Source organism: Bombina bombina, chromosome 1, assembly GCF_027579735.1.
Source record: "Bombina bombina isolate aBomBom1 chromosome 1, aBomBom1.pri, whole genome shotgun sequence".
Taxonomy (NCBI): domain Eukaryota; kingdom Metazoa; phylum Chordata; class Amphibia; order Anura; family Bombinatoridae; genus Bombina; species Bombina bombina.
Window position 1 is genome coordinate 1,378,913,836 of NC_069499.1, and position 17,135 is coordinate 1,378,930,970.

At 37.7% G+C, this 17,135-nt stretch overlaps 1 protein-coding gene across 3 annotated transcripts in view; it reads right to left on the reverse strand.

Annotated features, from left to right (window-relative positions):
* ADAR (adenosine deaminase RNA specific) overlaps positions 1 to 16,833 on the reverse strand; it is a 72,656-nt gene extending 55,823 nt beyond the window's left edge. Inside the window, exon 1 of one of the 3 annotated variants that reach the window (XM_053704465.1) lies at positions 16,735 to 16,833. The gene's annotated coding sequence lies outside the window, so the exon portion shown is untranslated. The remainder of the gene's footprint in view (positions 1 to 16,734) is intronic. The other 2 variants (XM_053704464.1, XM_053704466.1) reach the window with 2 other exon arrangements.
* Positions 16,834 to 17,135: the final 302 nt, after the last annotated feature.

A 17,135-nucleotide genomic window follows, 5' to 3' on the forward strand; every position in this document is an offset into this window, starting at 1 on the left:
TCATTCTTTAGATATGCTTTGTTGAAGAACTAGCAATGCATATGGGCGAGCCAATCACACGAGGCATCTATGTGCAGCAACCGATCAACAGCCACTGAGCCTATCTACATATGCTTTTCAGCAATGTATTTGAGAATGAAGCAAATTAAATAGAAGTAAATTAGAAAGTTGTTTAAAATTGCATGCTCTTTCTAAATCATGACAGAAAAAATATGGGTTTCATGTCCCTTTAACTCATGAGATTTCATTGTAAACTTCCTTACACTGAATAGGGAAATAACGAGTGCACGAGGCTCATCCCTTCGGCGGTCCCGGGACAGACATACTAATATGCAGCTTAGAAGTCCTTTACAATGGGATTTGGCTACTGAGAAACTTGAGGTAAAATCTCTTTTACATAGAGACGTTCAGGTGATATTTTCTAGTCAGCTTTTTACAGCTATGCTGCATCACTTTCAAGTGTTTCAACATTTGGGTATTATGGCCCTTTAAGCTAGGACTTTATTCTAACATAAAAAATATCTGGAATATCATGTAAAAGCATAGTCCCAAAATCACCTGATTTAATATAAACAATCCAAAATGAAGACTTCTATTTTATTTCTGGGTTGCACACAAACCAAGAGTAGTTGTAAACTAAAAACACACGTATATATGTGTATGTAGGATTGACTATTGAAACAAAGGGGACTTTCATTCATGAAGTATAAGATACTTCATGTAGAAACTTCCTTTAATGGTTTTCACCTCTTAGCCAATAGTAGTGCGGTAAATCTGGCTCCCATGGGCGGCAAGCTGGATTTACCGCACGGCTACTGGTTAAGAGGTGAACACCTCTTAGCAAAAAATTTTTTTAGCCATGGGCTGCTGTAGCAGCCAAGAACAGCAATCGGTTGAAACAAAGGAGCTTTCTACATGAAGTATGTTTCAATAGTCAATCCTAGCGTTTGTACAACGCTAGGATTGACTTTCACTTTAAATGGGGCATGCCATTTAAACTTTTTTGCAACATACTTTATTTAAAAAGGAACACAAGTCAAAAGTAAACTTTCACGGCTCAGAGCATGCAAATTTAAACAACTTTCCAATTTACCTCAACAAAATGTGCTGACTTTAGATTTACACTATGAGTCATCAGCTCCTACTGAGCATGTACAAGAATTCAAAGAATATACATATATGCATTTATGATTGGCTGATGGCTGTCACATGATACAGGAGTGGAAATAGACATTTGTTAGAAGAAAAAAAAAAAAAATCTACTCATTTAAAGTTCAGACTAAGTGCTATTGCAAATCTATTGTATTTATTGGTCATTTAATTAAATAGTGCCTGTTTTTTTAAAATACTATTAAAAACATGGGCACTTCCATTCATCAAATTTTACATTGCACCGTATTTTACAAATACTTACCTTCTTCTGCCAGGGCCAGATCGCCAAACCTCCGCCTGCTTCTCCTGCTGTACTTACACAGCAATGACGAAACCGGCTTCCTCCAATCACGGTGTGGCCTCACCAGATGGACGCTCCTCACCCACTTAAAGGGACAGTCTACTCCAGAATTTTTATTGTTTAAGAAGATAGATAATCCCTTTATTACCCATTCCCCAGTTTTGCATAACCAACAAGGTTATATTGATATACTGTTTACCTATGTGATTACCTTGTATCTAAGCTTTTGCAGACTTCCCCTTATTTCAGTTAATGACAGATTTGCATTTTAGCCTATCAGTGCCCTCTCATAAGTACCTCTACGTGCATGAGAACAATTTTATCTGTATAGCACACGCCCTCCAGCTGTGAAAAACGGTCAAATGCATAGAAATTAGCATATGAGCCTATCTAGGTTTATCATTCAGCTAAGAATACCAAGACCGCAAAGCAAATTTGATGATAAAAGTAAATTGGAAAGTTTTTTGAAATAACATGCCCTGTCTTTATCATGACAGTTAATTTTGACTAGACTGTCCCTTTATTGGAGTGGTAAGCAAAGGCACAGTATTACCAATATGTGAAGTTTCATGATTGACTGTATTTACTTACTGACACCCTTTAACCTCTAGCGAGCACTACCACATTTATCTGGATAGTAAACAGAGGCATTAGAATGCTTGGCATTTTAGAAAGAAAGAAAAAAAAATGTTTTACTCTATGGTGGTCAGATCCACTTCACTCCCAGCATACATCAAGATAAGAGCTGTGCCTCAGTAAGCGCCAGCCCACACTCTGATCTTGCAGACTGCACACTCTAGCTATGCCGGGGCAGAGCATTGTTTATCCAGCTTGCCCCTGCTCATGGCACAAGGCTCCCTGTCACCATATTTTGTGCAGCCAAATTAATCATAGTCTAGGGAGAACCTATGGGTATATATACACAGAAAAAAAAAAAAAACCAAGTACTGGAAAACAGCTGCCAATACGGAAGGTGGGGGATCATGGAGTGGGAGTGCAAGGGAGGATCCTACATTAGAGAAAAAACAAAAAAACACTAAAACTTCATATTGGCAGATTGTCTACCAGTACCCAAGATGGTGGTGAGGAATATGGATAAAGTAGAAGAGCTGCTTGGTAGGCATCATGGAGGAAAGAGATGCCAGGTGGGAGGGTAATCTTTACACTAGTACCCTTACCAGCTAACTACTTAACCTCTTCACTGCTGGGAATTTCAGAAATGTGGTGCATAGCTGCCTTAGCAGCCTTCTAATTACCAAAAAAGCAATGACAAAGCCATGCATGTCTGCCATTTCCAAACAAATCAGAACCCAGAAAAGCTTTTACAATCATTTGTGTCATAGCAGCACAAGTAGTATGTAAATTTCAGTGAGAAGCTCAAAGTTTTTTGTTTTTTTTAACAAAGTTAAAAGGACCAGCCAACATAGTTGGATTTGTGCTGAAACATAATATAAATAATTTATTTAACACACATTGTTAAAATCTGCTATATCGTTTTGAAATTTATAAAAAAATTCCGTCCTCTGCGGTCACGTGGGTTGCACTAGCCTAAGAAAACAGCAAATACATATATGCGTTTTTCCTGCACAACGCATGCACATTAGGAGCCGGTGACCTCATCAATCAATGTCATCGCCTGTGACGTTGCTACAAGCCAATGCTTGCATTTTTGCTGTGCATCATGGCATTAGAGTGCGGCAGAGGAGGGAGGAGTATATGTGAGAAAACCGATGAGTTGTAAATTAACTCATGCGTACATGAAGTCCATGCTAATTAGCGCTACAATGATTAGTCCAATAGGCTTGTCAATCATTGAAGGAAAATCCTCCTCTGTACATGGGCGGTCGGTGGTAAAACAGTAAGCACGATTTTTAAAGTAAGTTTTCTGAAAACTTTACATTCTTCTTTAAATTTTATAATGCAGGTAGAATGAATTTAGAGTTATCCACGTACTAGTACTTTTTTAAACTTTAATTTCAGCATGTATTGAGTGGTCTTAATATTTTTTAATTTTATCGCATATTGGCAACGAAATAGTGGCATGAAATATACCAGATTGTGCCTAGCTCAATACCCTGGGTTATCTATTTTTGGTATTTTGGACAAACTTTTCTCTGGAAATCCCGGTAGCGAACGCTTTAACGGGCAGTCTACTTACATTTTTTATTATTTAAAAAGATAGATAATGCCTTTACTACCCAATCCCCAGCTTCGCATAACCAAGTGTGTAAAATGCACTGAGATAAGGAGCAGTCTGCAGTGGGCTTAGACAGGTAATCGGAGGTAAAAATTATATTTATATAACAGGGTTTATGCCAAACAGGAGAATATGTAATAAAATTATCTTTTCGGACAAACATTTTCAATCAGACCTTTAAAGGGGCATGAAACCCATCTTTCACATTTCAGATGGGCTACAATAAACAACTTTCCAATTTGCTCCATTCACTTGATATCCTTTATTGAAGGAGCGACAATACACTACTGGGAACTAGTTGAATACAGTAAACCAATGACAAGACATATGTACAGTCACCAATCAACCGCTAGATCCCAGCTCCTGAGACTACCTAGACATGCTTTTCAACAAAGGACAATAAGAGAAGAACATTTCGACAATAGAAGTAACTGAGAAAAACCTGTGTATATTGTATGTATCTGAATCATGGAAGAATTTTTTTGGGTTTCATTTCACTTAGAAGATAAAGAAACTGGTAGGAGGCACATAAATGTGCATACATCTAGAATTAAAGGGATACTAAACCCAATTTTCTTTCCTCACTATTTGGATAGAGCATACAGTTTTAAAGGGAGCGATGGTATGCATCCACATGTGATGCACACAGCCTTAAAGGGACATTCTGTCTTAACAGGACAGTGGCACATGCAAGCACACAAACACACAGAGCACTTAGTCTTCAAAGGGACAACTTGCACACAGCATAAAAGAGAAAGATCACAGTAATGTTCAGGCAGCGCAACCTTAAAAAGGCACCTCAACACCTGCGCACAATGCCTTAAATGGACAGATCACAGTAATGTTCATGCAGTTTTAAAGGGGCAGACACACAACCTTTAGTAGGTAAACAGTTTTAAAGGGAGCGATGGTATGCATCCACATGTGATGCACAGCGCCTTAAAAGGACGCTGTGTGCATGCACGTGCCACTGCCCTGTTAAGACAAACACACAGAGCACTCACAGCCTTTAAAGGGACAACTTGCACTACAAGCACATAGCATTAAAGGGACAGATCACAGTAATGTTCATACAGGGCAATCTATAAGGGCAGCTCAACACCTGAGCACAAAGCGTTAAAGGGATCTATAGTATGCATCCACACAGCCTTAAAAGGGATGCTGAGTCGGATAGGGGCACGTACACACACACACACCGCACTCAGTCTTTAAAAGGACAACTTGCACGCAACGCAAACAGTGTTAAAGGATCAGCTCATACCATGCACTCCTAGCGCAGCCTTAAAGGGACTCTGTCTAAACAGGACAGTGGCACGTGCAAACATAGCACTCACAGGCTTTAAAGGGACAACTGGCATCACGCGCACACATCCTTAAAGGGACAGATCACAGCAATGTTCACAGAGCGCAACCTTAAAGGGCAGCTCGACATCTACGCACAGAGCCTTAACAGAACAGATCACAGTAATGTTCATGCAGCGCAATTTTAAAAATACACACAACACATTTAATTTACTTCAATCTTTAGATAACATTTGTTGAAAAGAGCTATGCACATGGGTGAGCCAATCACACGAGGCATCCAAGTACAGCAACCAATCAGCAGCTACTGAGCATTTCTAGATATACTTTTAAGCAACGTATATCAATAGAATGAAGCAAATTAAATAACAGAAGTAAACTAGAAAGTTGTTTAAAATTGCATGCTCTATCTAAATCAAAAAAAAAAAAAAGTTCTTATCACTTTAAAGGTCAGCTCGGCACAAGCGCGCAGTCTTAAAGAGACATATCCCATTAATGTTCACTCAGTGTAACCTTAAAGCGCAGCTCGGCACCTGCGCACAGAGCCTTAAAGGGGCAGGCACACATCCTTTAGTGGGTAAACACGTACAGTTTTAAAGGGATCGATAGTATGCATCGACACGCAACCAGCCTTAAAGGGACGCTGTATCTTAAAGGAACAGGGGCACATGTGCACAGTCTTTAAAAAGACAATTTGCACTATACACAGACAGTCCTAGTGCAGTCTTAAAGGGCACCTCACCGGCTGCCAACTCAGTCTTAAAGGGGCAGGCACAAACACCACATGCCGTCTTAAAGAAGAAAAAAAACAAAAAAAAAACTGTATAAATCCGCACGCAACGCACACAGCCTTAACGGACACTGAACCTAAATTTTTTTCTTTCTTGACTCAGATAGAAAAAAAAAATTATGTTCAGTGTACCTTTAAGGCCGTGTGCGGATTTATACCGTTTTCTCTCCCTTTAAGACTGTGCATGTGGTGTGACTTTACCCACTAAAGGTTGTGTGCCTGCCCCTTTAAGACTGAGTTGGCAGCCGGTGAGGTGCCCCTTTAAGACTGCGCTAGGACTGTCTGTGTATAGTGCAAGTTGTCCTTTTAAAGATTGAGTGTGGTGTGTGTGCCCCTGTTCCTTTAAGATACAGCGTCCCTTTAAGGCTGTTTGCGTTGCGTGTGGATGCATACTATCTATTCCTTTAAAACTGTACGTGTTTACCCACTAAAGGATGTGTGCCTGCCCCTTTAAGGCTCTATGCGCAGGTGTCGAGCTGCCCTTTAAGGTTGCACTGCGTTAACATTACTGGGATATGTCTCTAAGACTGAGCGCGCTAGTGCCGAGCTGACCTTTAAAGTGATATGAAACCCAATTTTTTTCTTTTATGATTTAGATAGAGCATGCAATTTTAAACAACTTTCTAATTTACTTCCATTACTTCCATTATCAATTTCTTCGTTCTCTTGCTATCTTTATTTGAAAAAGGCATCTAAGCTTTTTTGGTTTAGAACTCTGGATAGCACTTTTTTTATTGGTGGATGAATTTATCCACCAATCAGCAAGGACAACCCAGGTTGTTCACCAAAAATGGGCCGGCATCTAAACTTACATTTCAAATAAAGATAGAGAATGATGAAAATTTGATAATGAGTACATTTTAAAGTTGCTTAAAATTTTATGCTTTAGCTGAATCACAAAAGAAAATTTGGGTTCAGTGTACCTTTAAAGGGACAGAACAACATGGACACAGAGCACTCAGTCTTTAAAGGACCAGTCAACACAGTAGATTTGCATAATCAACAAATGCAAGATAGCAAGACAATACAATAGCACTTAGTTTGAACTTCAAATGAGTAGTACATTTTTTTTTGACAATTTTAAAAGTTTGTCTTTTTCCACTCCCCCTGTACCATGTGACAGCCATCAGCCAATCACAAATGCATACACGTACCATGTGACAACCATCAGCCATTCACAAATGCATACACACTTATTCTTGCACATGCTCAGTGGGAGCTGGTGACTCAAAGTTTAAATATAAAAATAGTGTGCACATTTTGTTAATGGAAGTAAATTGGAAAATGTTTAAAATGGCATGCTCTATCTGAATAATGAAAGTTTCATTTTGATTGAGTGTCCCTTTAAGGGACAGACTTTTAAAGGACCAGTAAACACAGATTTGCATAATCAACAAATGCAAGATAAGACAATACAATAGCATTTACTCTAAAAATTTGTTAGAAAAAAAAGTCTACTACTCATTTAAAATTCAAAGTTATGTACCATGTGATAGCAAACAGCCAATCACAAATGCATATACGTATAGTCAGTGCATTCTTGTAGTAGCTGGTGACAAAAAAAAAAAAAAAAAAAAAAAAAAAAAAGACTTTTAATGGAAGAAAATTGGAAAGTTGTTTAAAATTACATGCTGTATCTGAATCATGAAAATTTAATTTGACCTGAGTGTCCCTTTAAGCACACCAAAATGTACAAAGCCTTAAGGGAACGCAGTGTTAAAGGAACAGTCTAATATAAATTAAACTTTCATTATAACTTTCCAATTTACTTTTATCATCAAATTTGCTTTTTTTCTCTTGGTATTCTTAGTTTAAACTAAACCTAGACAGACTTATATGCTAATTTCTAAGTGTTTGAGGGCTGCCTCTAATCACTTGCTTTTTAAATCTTTTAAACACAAAGACAGAAAGTACACGTGGCCATATAGATAACATTGTTCAGGCACAGGGGGTTATTTAAGATTTAGCACAACACAATGCTAAATTTAAGACTCTAGATAATAGATTAGGGGGCTGGAAGAAGGTTCCTAGATACAAGGTAAAAAGTATATTAATATAACTGTTGGTTATGCAAAACTGCGGAATGGGTAATAAAGGGATTATCCATCTTTTAAAACAATAACAATTCTATGGTAGACTGTCCCTTTAAAGTGACAGGTGCACACAGCCTTTAAAGGGGCAGCTGCCACCATACACTTTAATGGTAGGCTGTGTGCGGATGTACACCGTTATCGCTTTCTTTAAGATGTGGGTAAAGTCACAGCACACTTACAAAGGTTGTGTTCCTGCCCCTTTAAGAACTGTGTGAGCAGGTGGTGAGCTGCCCAGATGTGCATGGTGTAAGCCGATCCTTTAACGCTGTGTGCGTTGCATGCAAGTTGTCCTTTTAAAGACAAAGTGCAGTGTGTGCCCACGTGACCCTCTCCCTTTAAGCCTGTGTGTGTTGCGTGTGGATGCATACTATTGCCTACTTTAAAAGTGTGCGTGTTTACCCACTAAAGGTTGTGTGCCTGCCCCTTTAAAGTGAAGGTCAAGTCTGTGTGACTCCCTCACGTCGCTCTGCTGTGGATTTGAAATGTTTACTTTCTTTCATCATTTTGCATACAGCTCAATCATACCGTCTTTTTTTTAAACTTTTATTTATCCCGTTACACTCTTTACGTCCAGCCGCCATCTTAGTTAACTTGATTCACAGAAATTGAAGATTTAATTGTCCAATCTCAGTTTCCCCCCCAGGGCATTCAGCCCCTCTCGCAACGTCACTACTAAGGGATGCGCATGCGTAACTTCGATAGCGTCATGTCTGAGGCTTGTTCATGAGACGCGCATGCGTATTCCTCTTCCTGTTTAACTGGATACATATCAACAATGATAGCGATCGTGCTACCAGTAAGTTACAAGAAGCTTTGTTTAAATCTGCTGCAATCATGTGTACCAATATAGAATCTGCCCTGCACAAACTTGGGTGCATACACGCAGTTTCTTGGCTATCTTGTGCACGCGATTTAGACAGACGTAGAGTGCGTGTGGGACCGCTCGCTACATCACTACTGCAGAATAGGGAAGGAGTCGCAATGCAAACGGTAAGTACTATACATTTTACTTTATATAAAAAAAATAACTAAAGAGAAAAATAAAGCTAGCGACTAGAATGCTTATAAGTTATTGAATACATTTCAGTAGGGAGGTGGCAGGAAATTGACCTTCACTTTAAGACTGAGAGCCTGCCCCTTTAAGACTGAACAGGTGCCAAGCTGTCCTTTAAGGTTACGCTGCATGAACATTACTGTGATCTGTCTTAAAGGAGCAGTCAACACAGTAGATTTGCATAATCAAATGCAAGATAAGACAAAGCAATAGCACTTAGTCTGAACTTCAAATGAGTAGATTTTTTTCCTGACAATTTTAAAAGTTATCTTTTTCCACTCCCCCTGTACCATTTGACAGCCATCAGCCAATCACAAATGCATACACACTTATTCTTGCACATGCTCAGTAGGAGCTGGTGACTCAAAAAGTTTAAATATAAAAATACTGTGCACATTTTGTTAATGGAAGTAAATTGGTAAATTGTTTAAAATGGCGTGCTCTATCTGAATAATGAAAGTTTCATTTTGATTGAGTGTCCCTTTAAGGCTGTGTGCGTGCGATTCATGTTGTCCCTTTAAAGGCTGTGAGTGCTTTGTGTGTATATACGTGCCACTGTCATGTTAAGACAGAGCGTCCCTTTAAGGCAGTGTGCGTTCGGTGTGGATGCACACTATTGCTCCCTTTAAAAGTGTGTGTCTGCCCCTTTAAGGCTCTGTGTGCAGGTGTCGAGCTGCCCTTTAAGGCTATGCTATGTGAAAATTACTGTGATCTGTCTCTTGGTATCTTTATTTGAAAAGCAAGAATGAATGTTTAGATGCCGGCCCATTTTTAGTGAAAAATCTGGGTTCTTGCTGATTGGTGGATAAATTCAACCAACAAAAGTGTTGTCCAGAGTACTGTACCAAAAAAAGAAGCTTAGATGCCTTCTTTTTCAAATAAATATAGCAAGAGAACGAAGAAAATTTGATAATAGGAGTAAAATAGAAAGTTGCATGCTCTATCTGAATCACAAAAGAAAAAAAAAAATGGGTTCAGTGTCCCTTTATGAAAAAATGGTGTGGTTGCGCCTTTAAATGTTAGCCTAGACTTTCAAATAAAGGCCCAAAGCTGATAAAACAGTGGTAAACTAAAATGAACTAAAATCCTATGTACTTATAAATTCTAATCAGTGTGTAAAAAAAAAAAAAAAAAAAAAAAAAAAAGTGTTAGAAATAAAAACATATGAAACAAATATAAAAACACAGAAACATCTATCTTCAAAGAATATTATATTTTATTATATAACTCATTAAAAACTTGTTTAAAATATGACTGGCCAGTCAGAAAATTAATATTTAAAGTGAATGTAAATTTTGATGCTAAAGTGTCCGGTTTTTCAAACTTCGATTAAAAACAGGGGCACTTTAATTCATCAAAATTTACATTTCACTCCTGTTGTGAAAAAAAAAAATTTTACCTTTTAAATTTCACAGCAGCTCCAGCTTCCTCCACCCATTTCAAAGCCTCTTTCCTGGGTCTAAAATGAGGCATCCGGCTTCCTCCAATCACAGCGTTGAATCAGAGACTGATTCCCCCGGATGGGGAAGCTGTGATTGGAGGATGACCTATCAATTTCTGACATCAAAAATGGCTTGTGAGACCGGAGGAAGCTGGAGCTGCTGTTTAGTTAAAAAAAAAAAAAAAAAAAAAAAGTACGTTTTTCTCAAAACAGGGTGAAATGTAAATTTTAAAGAAATAAAGTGCCCCTGTTTTTAATCGAAGTTTTAAAAACCAGGCACTTTAGCATCAAAATTTACATTCACTTGAATCAACCTAAACTCTATGTCTAAAAAAGTAGCTAAAATATAAATACAAAATATGCCCCAATATATAAATAGATAACTTGTATCAATAAGAACCACCTGACTGTTAGCCTAACAGGAAAGTTCAAAAACAAAATACACTTCCTGATGAATATATAAAGTGCAATTCCTTTTGCAAATACAGAGATCTGGTCTCTCTAGATGTACAAGTTATCTATTTATATATTGGGGCATATTTTGTATTTTATCTACTTTTTTTAGACAGTTTAGGTTGAGTAAATAATTTTCTGACTGGCCAGTCAAATTTTAAACGAGTTAATTAATGAATTATAAAATATATTCTTTGAAGATAGACGTTTCTGTGTTTTTATATTTGTTTCATATGTTTTTATTTAACACTTTTTTTTTTTTACACACTGATTAGAATTTATAAGTACATAGGATTTTCCTGTATTTTAGTTTACCACTGTATTATCAGCTTTAGGCCTTTATTTGAAAGTCTAGGCTAACATTTAAAAGCGCAACCACACTCCCTTTTTTCACACTATTCCAATATATCATTTTTTCCTGAGGTTTTATTGTATCTGTTGTGGTTGCTTAGCAGATATACATTGATACGCTCATTTTACTGTCTTTTAGAATATTCTTAAGCTTGTACAGTGTCTTTAACCCCTTAGTGACCACAGCACTTTTCCATTTTCTGACCGTGTGGGACCAAGGCTATTTTACATTTTTGCGGTTTGTGTTTAGCTGTAATTTTCTCTTACTCATTTACTATACCCACAGTCCCACACATATACCTATTTCTCGCCATTAAAATAAACTTTCTAAAAATACCATTTTTTTTTATCATATCCTATAATTTACTATAAAATTTTTTTATAAAATATGATGAAACAAAACTTTTTCTAACTTTGACCCCCAAAATCTGTTACACATCTACAACCACCAAAAAACACCCATGCTAAATAGCTTCTAAATTTTGTCCTGAGTTTAGAAATATACAATGTTTACATGTTCTTTGCTTTTTTTGCAAGTTATAGGGCAATAAATACAAGTAGCGCTATTTCAAAACCACTTTTTTCCCCCACAATTAGCGATAGTTACTTTGGAACACTGATATCTGTCAGGAATCCCTGAATATCCCTTGACGTGTGTGTGTGTGTGTGTGTGTGTGTGTGTGTGTGTATATGTGTGTATATATATATATATATATATATATATATATATATATATATATATATATATATATATATATATATATATATATATATATATATATATATATATATATATATATATATATATATATATATATATATATACATACATACACACACCCAAAAGTATTGATTTAGGCCCATTTTGGTATATTTCATACCACCATTTCACCGCCGAATGCGATCAAATTAAAAAAAAAAAAAAATTGTTCACTTTTTCACAAACTTTAGGTTTCTAACTGAAATTATTTACAAACAACTTGTGCAATTATGGCACAAATGGTTGTAAATGCTTCTCTGGGATCCCCTTTGTTCAGAAATAGACATTTTTGGCTGTGGCATTACTTTTTGGTAATTAGAAGGCCGCTAAATGCTGCTGCACATCACACTTGTATTATGCCCAGCAGTGAAGGGGTTAATTAGGTAGCTTGTAGGGTTAATTTTGGGTTTTCTACTACACTAAAGCTAAAGTATTGATCTAGGTCCATTTTGATATATTTCATGCAACCATTTCACCGCCAAATGCAATCAAATAAAAAAAATGTGTTCACTTTTTCACTAACTTTGGGTTTCTCACTGAAATTATTTACAAACAGTTTGTGCAATTATGGTACAAATGGTTGCAAATTGGTTCAGAAATAACAGACATATGGCTTTGGCATTGCTTTTTGGTAATTAGAAAGCCGCTAAATGCCGCTGTGCACCACACTTGTAATATGCCCACCAGTGACAGGGTTAATTAGGTAGCTTGAAGAGTTACTTTTAGCTTTAGTGTAGAGATCAGCCCCCCACCTGACACAGCCCACCCCATGATCCCTCTCATCCCTCCCCCACAATTGTCCCCACCATCTTAAGTACTGGCAGAAAGTCTGCCAGTACTAAAATAAAAAGAGCGATAGAGAGATATAGAGATAGAAATATAATATCTCTGACTGGCAGCTGTCTGCCAGTACCCACTTTGCACTTAAATGTGGGTTGTTTTTTTTTTTGGTTTTAAAAACCCACTTTTTTTCTGTACTGTAGCTGCCCCGCCTGCATACCCACCCCCTCCAAGATCCATTTTTAAAAATGACTTCCTCCCTCTCCCACCACTTTGAAAATTTTAAGCCCGGATCGAGGGCGCGCACGTGCACACACGCGGCAATCTTTTCCAACTGCTGGACAAAGAGTGCCAGCGAAGGGCCGTCCACCCGCCTCCCTGCAGCTGCTCCCACCCACCAGCGATCGGCACCATCGCTGGACGATGCAGAGAGGGCCAAAGAGTGGCCCTCTCTGCATCGGTGTGCCAAAAAAGGTATTCCAGTGATGCCTTAATATTGAGGCTTCCAGAGCTTCAAATCCCAGACATGCCAGGCACGTCCTTGTTCATTAAGTGACCTCCAATGGAGGACGTGCCTGGCACGTCCTTGGTCGTTAAGATAAAGGAAGGGAAATTAATTTTTGTAAAGGGATCGGGGAAGGGGGCAGCTACACTACAGAAAATGATTAAGCAAAAAACAAAAACATGTATTATGGCAAAACAGGTACTGGCAGACAGCGGCCAGTACCGAAGATGGTGGAAGATAGGTAGAGGGGGGAGGGTAAGGAATGTTGGGGGCCGAGGGTGGGATCCATCGCTGGAAAAATAAATATAAAAAAAAATGTCTTTTATTTTAGTAATGACACGCTTTCTGCCAGTACTTGAGATGGATGTGACAATTGTGAGATGGGGAGGGAAAATAGCTGTTTGGGGGGGGGGGGGGGGGGTCAGGGGATGGGATGTGTCAGACTGGATGCTGATCTCTACAATAAAGCTAAAATTAACCCTACAAGCTACCCAATTAATCCCTTCTCTGCTGGGCATAATACAAGTGTTGTGCGCAGCGGCATTTAGCAGCCTTCTTATTACCAAAAAGCAATGCCAAAGCCATATATATGTCTGCTATTTCTGAACAAAAGGGATCCCAGAGAAGCATTTACAATTATTTGTGTCATGATTGCACTGTTTGCAAATAATTTCAGTGAGAAACCTAAAATTGTGAACGATTTTTTTTATTTGATCACATTTGGCAGTGAAATGGTGGCATTAAATATACCAAAATGGGCCTAGATCAATACTTTGGGTTGTCTACTACACTAAAGCTAAAATTAACCTTACAAGCTCCCTAATTAACCCCTCCACTGCTGGGCATAATACACGTGTGGTGCGCAGTGGCATTTAGCGGCCTTCTAATTACCAAAAAGCAATGCCAAAGCTATACATGTCTATCTCTGAACAAAGGGGATCCCAGAGAAGCACTTACAACCATTTGTGCCATAATTGCACAAGCTGTGAACAATTTTTTTATTTTATCGCATTTGGCGGCAAAATATACCAAAATGGTATGGTGTCTCCTAAAAAAAAAAAACAACACATGTGAAGGATTATTCAGGGATTCCTGGCAGTGTTCCAATTCAACTTTCGCTAATTTTGAAAAACAAATGGTTTGGAAATAGTAATGTGCAACTTGTACTTATTGTCCTATAATTTGCAAAAAAAAAAAGCAAAGAACATGTAAACATTGGGTATTTCTAAACTCAGGACAAAATTTAGAAACTATTTAGCACGGGTGTTTTTTGGTGGTTGTAGATGTGTAACAGATTTTGGGGGTCAACGTTAGAAAAAAGTGTTTTTTTCGTCATATTTTAAAAAAAAAGTTATAGTAAATTATAAGATGATGAAAATATTAGTATATTTAGAAAGTACATTTAGTGGTGAGTAAAACGGTATATAATGTGTGGGTACAATAAATGAGTAAGAGGACAATTACAGCTAAACACTAACACCGCAGAAATGTAAGAATAGTCCTGGTCCTTAAAGGGATACTAACCCCATGTTTTTTCTTTCATGATTCAGATAGAGGATGCAATTTTAAGCAACTTTCTAATTTACTCCTATTATCAAATTTTCTTTGTTCTTATGTTATCTTGATTTGAAAAAGCAGTAATAAAAGGTTAGGAGCCGGCCCATTTTTTAGTTCAGCACCTTGGTAGAGCTGCTGATTGGTTTGCTACATTTAGCCACAAATCAGCAAGTGCTACCCATGTGCTGAACACAAAATGGTATGGCTCTAAAGCTTACATTACTGCTTTTCAAATCAAGATAGCATGAGAACAAAGAAAAAATGATAATAGGAGTAAATTAGAAAGGTGCTTAAAATCTCATGCTCTATCTGAATCATGAAAGAAAAAAAATGGGTTTAGTATCCCTTTAAGGGAAGGAAATTGAAAAATGGCCTGGTCCTCAAGGGGTTAGTGTGTGTAAAGTAAACAGTTACAAATGTATAAAAACCTGTAGGCTGAGGGTTTGATACAATGTATCCATGTAGGTGAGCAGAGCTGGCTGGGAAAAGTCTATGGGGAGAACAGGGACTTTAAACCCCAAAATATGACTCCACTGTTTTGTTCCTGTAGACACAAATACTGCAGTATTGTTGGCAGCCCTCATCTTAACCCCCACACCAACTGTTGAAGTAAAATAATTTGATATGGCCAAGAAAATAATTTAAAAACGCTAAACTCAGATTTTACCCTAATTTACTCCTACTTTTCCTCATTCTCTCAGAATCGTTATTCAAATTATCAGGAATGTATAAGCTTGGGATCCGGTCCATTTGAGGTTCAGCACCTGCCGATTGGTGGCTAAATGTAGCCACCAATCAGCAAGCGCTATCCAGGGTTCTGAACGAAAATGGATTGGCTCCTAAGCTTACATTCCTACCTTTTCAAAGATACCAATGGAACAAAGAAAAAAAAAAAATTAGAAAGTTGCATGATCTATCCGAATCACAAAATACAAATTGTGTTTAGTATCCCTTCAAATAGATACTAAATTTAAAGGGACATGAAACCCCAATTTTTTCTCTCATTAGAAAGAGTGTGCAATTTTAAACAACATTCTAATTTACTTCTATTATCTACTTTGTTTCATTCTCTTGATATTCTTTGCTGAAAAAGCATATCTAGATAGGCTCAGTAGCTGCTGATTGCTGCATGCACATAGATGCCTTGTGTGATTGGTTCACCCATATGAATTGCTATTTCTTCAAAGGATATATAAAAAATAAAACAAATTAGATAATAGAAGTAAATTTGAATGTTTAAAAGTGTATTCTCTAACTGAATCATGAAAGAATTTTTTTGGGGTTTAGTGGCCCTTTAAGTTTTCTGTAATGCATATGAAGGAGCAGTAACGTGGTAATTATTCATGAAAACTGTTAAAGTTGTTATTGTTAATAGAGAGCACGCTTGATTATGCATAATTGCAACGCAATGATCCACTGCTCATAGAGTAATAATACAAATAATGCATACAAGTGCATATTGTCCCAGTTTTAGTAAGTATAGAAACGTTTATCTTATGCTCAATCTAAAATAGCAACTCAATTCAATAGACAAAAAAAATAGGTATTTCCTTAAAACAAATAATAAATATAAAAAAATAAAATCTACTTTACACAGTCTCTAATTTTAGATAAAAAAAAAAGTTTAAAGCACGAAGAAAAAAAAAACCTTCTGTGCCCCAGTACTCGGTCAAGTGAACTGGGCTCACTAGGCCAATGCGAATAGTACCTCGATAACGTACCATGTGAATCACAACTTCCCTGCCTAGATCCAATACATCCCTTTATAGTGTTGGTGGATTTAATGGCGCCTGTGAACAAACCACGCTGGAAGTTACCACACAACACAAACCATCCCTGGCAACTACATTTATTGTTCTTATGAATTAGCCAACAAACCTCACTTATTAATTTTCACAGGCTCCCCAAACCAGCACGACAGATCCGCCTTCCTATACTACACATAGGGACACCGTGTATGAATGAACAACTAATTGTATTAACCCCACTTGCCATTACCTTTCTTACCGAACCCGGAATGGCGGAGTCCGGAGCCTTCTTCTTCCTTTGTGCACGCAAGAGAAGACTTCCGCTCGACGAATTAGAGCATCCGCTTCCGGTGCACTCCCGCCAGACGACTGAAATCCCCTCTATAATCTTGCATTGTGGGGTAAAATAACTAGGCGGGCCTTATGCTGTACCTAGCTACACTGACGCATGCGTATTACAATGCTGCTGCTCGCTGAGGACGGACACACGGCTTTCAGCTCATTGAGTCAGCATACATATAAAACCAGAGTTTTACATGATCGTTTGTGTATCTAGCCAACAAACGATAAGTTACATAGAGAGATATTAGATTACATTTAATGAACGATATGGACTGACAGACATAAACTGGCACGAACATAATTTCATAA